Source organism: Centruroides vittatus, unplaced genomic scaffold (assembly GCF_030686945.1).
Source record: "Centruroides vittatus isolate TY-2023 unplaced genomic scaffold, ASM3068694v2 contig_877, whole genome shotgun sequence".
Classification (NCBI taxonomy): Eukaryota; Metazoa; Arthropoda; class Arachnida; order Scorpiones; family Buthidae; genus Centruroides; species Centruroides vittatus.
In genome coordinates, this window is record NW_027122569.1 from 376,580 (window position 1) to 384,817 (window position 8,238).

Consider the following 8,238-nt stretch of genomic DNA (forward strand, 5'->3'; position numbering starts at 1 on the left):
TCGGGGTCCCATACTTCGCCACCAGACCACCCAGTTGGGGCCTGGCCAAACTCATAATGGGCTTGCTAAAAAGGCCTCTTAGTGCCTATGGGGCAGAAATAGTTTTAAGGATCATTCAGTTTAAACGATAGCTAATCTGGTTTGCAAAAACTGTCATTTTTCAAGAAAACACTCCAACTTTTCAGAAATCCACAAATAAACATACTTTAATGACATCAAAAATCAACATGCTGTACACTACGGTCTTGTTTTATGCAGCATTTAGGTATCGGCAGGCCCTCGTAAAACAGTCTCGTGTAAATTTGTGTACCGTACCAGTAGTCCCAGACAGTACCTAGACACTTGTTCAACTATTAGCAATTAACAGAAAAACTTTGACATATATTTAAAATAATTTAACTCAATATTTTACCTACATTTTCATATATTTTAGTCCAATTTTTCTGAATGTTTACAGTAAAATTTTAATATATACATATCTGGTACACTAATTGAGAAAATACATGCATGTCACCCTCCATTGTGGTTATGGTTTTGTTAGTAATCAAAAGTTTTGTTTTCGTACTACTGGGATATTGTACGCATACAATTTTTTTCTGCATTAGAACCTTCTATCTTCATTTCATTCTGGTAATTTTCTCTCAAAAGTAGAGGTGTAGAAAATCGCTTTTAATTTTTATATCGTTACACTTGCTCCACAATCAATCTTACAATAAAAATAGTCGGCACGTGCATTAATGGTCAGAATTACTCTGATGAATCCAAGGGATAAATATGTCCACGTAAACAAGAATCCGCATATATCAATCTGGCCTAACATTTTTCTAAAACCGATTTAAGTCCGTCTTTGGGGACACTTTTACAATATTTGTATTCTAAGAACTGTTTTTTTGGTAATAAGTTCCCTCAAAGAAGGATTTAATTAGTCCAAAAGAACTGAAAGATGTTAGGTGTCGATTTCCATCTATGTTAAAGTAGGTTTCTTTATGGATTTGTAGTTGTTTCCATTTTCCACTTTGTCTTGTTAAGTCGTTATGCTTAATATCAGTTTAGTTTATTATTAGCAGGATCGTTGTTACTAAGAAAAGTACGGTTCTCTGAACCAATTGCAAATCAATTATAATCATTCTTGTATAATGCTTTGTACAGGCATTTTAAAAGAAAATTTTAAGACTTATTTTATTTTCTAAGTAATTAAAGTAATGAATAGAATTCTTACAAATAGCATAAGTACGTGTGGTTAGATGCCATCCATTAATTACGAGTCCAGTTTTTGAGCTGCTTTTTCCCTCCCTTTCCGTTGTGTACAATGGTGTACTGTACTTCTGGCAAACTTCCTACTCCTTAATTACACTTACTGTTGTACATGTAATTAAGGGGGAAAACATTTCCAGTTTATGAATTTTAAAAAAGGTTTATGAACTCTTTAAGTTTTTAAAAATTTTAACAAAGTCCTGTAAATGTTTTCTAACTGATAGTTTATTCACGTGACTAGTAAGTAGGCTTATAAGAGCAAATTCATACACCACTAGTAACACTGAAAATGTCCACAAAGACAGTGTCTCGACCTCTTTCCTCCCCGTTGTGTACAGTGATATATTTTACACAATTTCCCTCTCCTTAAACAGCATGCATAATTAATGGATGGCCCCTTACAAAAGATTGTAAGGTTACATCAACACATTGAACTTTTTAAAAAACATTTATACTAATATTGTTTTACACTTAGTCTAGATCAAATAGACACATATACATGCAGGCTTATCACACCAGTGAATGAGATTTTGTAATTTAATCTCATTCTTTGGTGTGATAAGCCTGCGTGTATATGTGTCTATTTGATCTAGACTAAGTGTAAAACAATATTAAGGGCTAAAAGCAATAGATTATTCCTTTTATACTAGTTTTATTGTAATTTAATTCATTGGTCGAGTAGATTGGCTTAGAATCGTGAATTTATGTGATCGAGGTAATAAAGTGCTTCCGTATCCAGAGAAAAAGAATCCAATCTCACTATTTTTAATTCGATTTTTAACTAATTCTTTGGCATCTCTTTTAATTTGGACAGGATTTGGAGAGCACATTTCCAGCAATTGCCCCACTCATTCACCAAGTAGCAGAGGTTGGATTGTTTGTAGTACGTTTGCTCGGATTGGGGCACGACTAGGCTCTCTGCCATCCCGGGCAAACTAACATCTCGACACTCCTTCTCTTATTTGGAAGGTTTGGGATGTCGAGTCTGCTTTTCTCTTCACGCTCTCTTCTCAGTGCCCATTTACCTGGTTCCAGTGAATTATTTTTAATATTTGTTTTTCAAATAATTTCACACCCTCTCTCTTTAGCACCTCCCTTACCTAGCATCCGCAGCACGTGCCTCATCTGCTACCAGTTACACCCGACTCGGATTATCTGTATTGCAGTTGTTGCTCTGTCCTGTAAATTTTTAGTTCATTTTGCTTACATATAACCATATTTAATATACCATTAATTTAAGTTTACAACACTAAATAATACTTTAGCATGATGGCAAACCTATAATTAGCCAAGGTAATTATATATCTGTCATATAAGGTTTCTTAGCAATGGAACCTGCAATCTCAATACATTGTTTTTAGCTCTCTCTCTCTCTCAACACATTCACAGGCTAATTACAGAATTTGCAAATATTCTGGCATGTCTCCATATTACTTGCCTTCAATTTTTTAGAAATTACTTAAAATTTCTAAAAAATTATCTTTATAAAATGGCTTCTTATTCATTTTTAAGTAAATAATTGGCCTTTATCGATAAGTATTATGTTTTCTCCTGATGTAGTATGGTTCAAAGTGAACTCGTTTATGAATTATCACCAAATTTCTTAAAACTTTATGCATTTAAAACACATTAAACACTGTAAAATTGCATTGAAAATCATACTATATGCACTTTCCTAAAGCATATTTTAAACACTTTTACTCCTTTTTCTTTACATTTTATATTAGAAACTCGACGACAACAATCCCATCATTTGATCACACAACATTTACAATTATTCTCTTGAATTTTACTGTATTTAAGAAAGCATTTTCAAGCAAATTTATCACCATATATGCCAAAATGAAAGCAGAACACATACATTAAAATGCATAACTCATCGCTTATCCTTATCTTCCTCTTTGTCTTCTCCTCGAGCACGGAGGAAGCAAATAATCCCATAAATTTATGCCCATTGGTGTCAAATTTGCACAGTTTAAATCCTTTCTCAAATTATTCTGACTTTTCCTAATTATAATTGTTTAAATCAAAATTATTTCAAGTTTGGCCTGTTTTTTACAGTACAAGAATTTGAATTAGAGAAGTTTCACTGTACTTGATCCAAAAAATAAATAAGAGCATATCAAATTTTTTTTCATTGTCTAGCTGAAATTTTGTGTCCAGCTTTAACTGCCAGAATTTGTATATATATAAATATATATATAGAATAATTTAAATCACAAATACTTTTTAAAAAAAGAAAAATTCAGCTTCTCTATCATCCCCTGTTATCGTCATTTAAAAATAAAAAAGATTTCATAATTTCAAATGCATTTAATTCAATTTCAAACTCGTGGCCATGTTTTACCACACAAGAAACAATGAATCTGGTGTTACAGGAGAGCATTGTAAAAGCGCTAAAACTTAATTAATTTTTTCTCTCCGATTACCATTAAGAAATCATGTTTTTAAACTCGATTAAAATTTTTATTTAATTATGCCAATTTTTAACACAGAAAATGGTAAATTCGAGTACAATTTTCTATTGTTACCACACCTGAAATTTGGACCATTTACAAATTTAATATGGAACTAATCTATATTTTTATTATCCTCGCCCCCCTTCGAAAATCCCATGACAATATGAAAAAGCTCTTTGTATGTTTTTAATGGATTTCCTGCGGGAATTATACTAAAAAAATGTTTTAAAAAAACACACAAAATAAAATACTACATATTGTCTTATATTTTGCTAGAAGATAATCGAGTATTTCCGATCATTTACAACAGTGTAAGAAATTTTATGAGACAATAAATCATGATGTATGTAATTTATATGGTATTTAAGGCTTTCTAGTGTTAAATGAATGGAATTTAATAATAAATTTATTGAAATTTTAGTACTTTTTCAGGTGTTCACGGACGGCTGCTGAATGTTTAGTTCTGTTTAGAATAAGCTAAATGTAACATATCTTACGACATTATTTAAACGTCGTGAGATATGTTACATTTGTAGGGTTTAAACAGATCACTCTATAATAAAATACCCTTCAAACCACTGAAGTGGTTGTGGGTTCGCGCCTCACCAATGGGCTGACCACATGGAGTTTTCCAGGTTTTCTACCCATTCTGTCTAGATATGTTGGTGCCACTCCTTCATCACCCTCATTACGAATCTGGCCGAACCCACGATGGTTATGGCATATAGGGCTTGCACATACACACCATAATGCGTCCTTAAAACCTTGTATATTCAAGTATGTCGTCGTCATCCCAACGGAAAAGGGGTGACGAATGATACCCGATGTACTCGTAAAAGAATTGAGGATTCGAACCCGATTCTATGGTAAGTAAATAGAAAACAATTGAGAGTACAGTCAATTGCGTTATAATTACGAATTCTTGTACTGTACCGTAGATGGATCAGTTTATATTGAATATTTAAGAGTGCAGTTTTGATTCCACAATGAAAACACGGGTTATCTTTTGTACGCGGGATTTCATTTTCTTAGTGCAACCGTTCGATATAACTTGCTGACAGGATCACGACATGGCGATTAGTCACGATATATTCGAATTCGATGTCGTGAGAGAGAATTAAAAGTAATTCTTTCTCTTATATATTATTTACTTATGAAGTACTTAATGGAACTATCGATCGAAATTCAATCTGAAGCGAGAAACGACGACAGCGCCCAATGCCCCCTTCGTTGGTTTCCATGCAAGAATTTTCCGAGCGTGTTCTGTTCTCGCGGAAGCGATTTTCGCGCGCGACTCGCGAGAATATCGGTCGTGGGGTCTCTTCGCGAGGAGATCACGCGCCGAATTTTCTTATAAAACCTAACTAAAATAAAATACTATTGACTCGATAGAACGAATTTCGGAAACAACCAAATCCGCTTAAGTAGAAATATGTTATTTGAGAATATTAGACGATTAGTGCGTGATCTATCCGCTAGGCAGCGCTTCGGAGTTATTACGTCGTAAGTAGCGACGTCGTCTGTCGACAACGGTGAGTATCATTGGTCTATGACCGGTCACGTGGTGTTAGAGCGCCATTTTCTGGTCAATTCGTAACTTGCTGTCAATTATATCTTCTAAATTATTGTGTATAAAAATACTCAAATCCGGAAAAACAGACAGTAATTCAAATATATAACAAATTTAGTGTATTCTCTTTTTTAATTAAGTAGATACATATATAATTATGCGCTACTCGGCTGGTACTAAGAGGGCTTTTTTCCAGGCCTGCAACTAAAAGGGCGTGCAAAAAGCTGTGGGGTGGAAAGTGAGATAAAAATGAAACAAAAGATTGAAAAGAAAATACAATAAAACTTCATTTTCCTGTAGAGGTCTCAAGTGGACAAGACGAGTGACGTCATGAGCATGCACAATTGTCTGGCGCCATCTTTGTGCTTTATGTGTGTTTACATGTGCTTTAGCTAGAGTTATTGCGTTGTTTATTCGTGGCAATATTACTATGGCGAATTGTTGTGTAATTGGGTGTAATGCTAGTTCACTCGAGAACAAAGGAATGTTATTTTTAAAAATTCTCGGCATTATTTGTCATCAAGGACCTCAAACCGATGAGCTTTCACGACAAAGACAATTTGCATGGCTCTCGAAATTTCAATACGGATAAAGTGAATATCAATACAAGAGTTTTGTTAGAAACATTTTATTTCAGGTAAGCAATAATATTTAATTACTATTTATCAATAAATGATTAGATAAATGTTTGTATGAGTACCATAAAAGTGTGTACAAGCCGGTTGCATAAATTCCTTTGTTAATACCGACAAAATAAATAATTTTAACAACCTCAGATTTTAGCTTGAATAGATAATAATTGTGTTCTAACTTTATTTTTCACCTTTCTGTTTGTTTTCTTAGTCTCTGTTTGCAATAAATATACAATAGAGTTAATATTAAAGTGTTAAGCAAAGATAATTGCTTAGCAGAATGAAGAGATAGATATAAATTTTGAACTATTGTCCTTCCAGTATAATTTACATAAATAAAACTGTGTATATTTTTTAAGATATAAACAAATAATTTCCATTGTTCGTTTACAAATAGCTGTTAGGTTATTTTGGTGAGCAACATTGACATTTCTTTAAGATGTAAAAAAATCATTTTAAAAAGTAACAATAGTAACACATTGTAGTGCTACGCAACTATGTATTATTGTTATTATTATTATTATTAATTATTTTCTCGGTTTCCTTTTTGTATGTATCGGGTTTTCTTGGTTTGTACCGTGTCGCGTGGAATTTTCTTATGATGTCACCTTAGGATACGTGAGAAGCTTTCTGATTGGTCCAGAGTGGGACAATAAGTGAAGCGGACTTCCGGAGAGCGGGAAATATAAATTGAGGGACTCTCACGATTGAGGACACTTTTTGGCTGCTTTTGGATTCGTCGAGGAAGGTTGCCGAGGAAGGGTCAGCAAGGACGTCGGAGTTAGACCGGGAGAACAGGAGTCTAGAAAGGGCGACCACTTTCAGTCGGGAAGCACAATCCGTTTCCATCGTAGTGTAATTGAGAAGTATCAACGAGGGACGTACTTCTGGTGACGTAAATTACGTTCAGGTATCGGAAAGAACTATTAGTTTTGTGAATTAACGTAAAGAAAAGGAACGCTTGGAACTCGAGATCGTGTTGCATTTACTTAACATAATACCGTGATTCGTCGAAGGCTAATATATGCAATTATTGTATAGAAGGAAAATGTGTATGTATATATGTATATAGAGTATTGTAAATTTCGTTAGTTTTAAGTCGTGTATCGTGTAAACTTGAGGGTTAGGAAGCATCTCGCGGTTATTGTACTGTTAGAATAAATTACTGTTGTTTCGCCAAATTCGTGCACGTGTAATTGGTCATTACTTGAGTCCTTAACATACATCCTTATTACATCCGTGGACTTAGATCCATCGGATAATCAACATTGGCGTCCGCGACAGGATATTGATCGGGTTGTTTGTTGTAAAAGGACCGACCAAACGTGCATCTTGTATTAACCCCTCATCCTACTGCCGCTTATATCTGTAATTATAGCCATTGGAATTGTAAATTATATTATTGTAAAACCAAAAGGTTTCGGTAAACTATGGATGAACAAATTACCAGCGGATCTTCAGGGGCAGGGGAATTGGGCAATGTGCCTATTGTAACGGGATTTATGGGCATGATCCCATGTTTTTCGAACCTGCCCGGAGATATTTTAGATGTGAGTAGGTTTTTCCAAACCGTCGAGAACGTCGCGTCGTTGGCAAGCTGGGATGAGACTGTGAAGGTCACCGTAGTTCAAGCCCGCCTAAAAGGTGAGCCCTTGTCTTTATTTTTCGATTTAAGGGACCAGGGCGTCATGAGCTATGATGAAATAAGGAGGGCTCTTATAAAGTGCTTTGGTCGTAAAGAAAAAGAACAGGACCCGTTTGATCAGGTATTAAAGATCTCCCAGAGAAGAGGGGAGAGGGTTTGCGAATACGGGATTAGGATTAAGTCGTTGTTTTCACGAGCGGTGACGCGCAATTCTAATTTAGCGACGCTTCGCGACAATGCTGTTAAGGAATGCTTTATAAAAGGACTACTAGCGGAGATTAGGAGGCAGGTGATGCAGAGGCGGCCGGACACCTTGGATGAGGCGATAGTAAAGGCCGAAGAAGAAGAGGAAATCGAATCGGCCTGCAACAAACGAGGTGGGATAAGTGAGGTATGCGCAAATGTTGAGCATGAAAGGGGGTTGGAGAGAAGGGAAGTACAATTGGGTAAGCGTGTAGAGGAGTTGGAGACTCAAATAAGGAGTTTGACCGAGTCCATGGCATCTTTACTCGAGCACATGAAGGGGAACAATAACCGCGAGAGGTGGGGAAAAGAGCGCCGTTGTTACACGTGTGGTGAAATAGGCCATATTTCGAGAAAATGCAACAAGAGAAGAGGTTTAAACTAGTCAGAGGTCATTTGAAAGGTCAGGCGAATGACCGGTTAGTTAAATTAGAA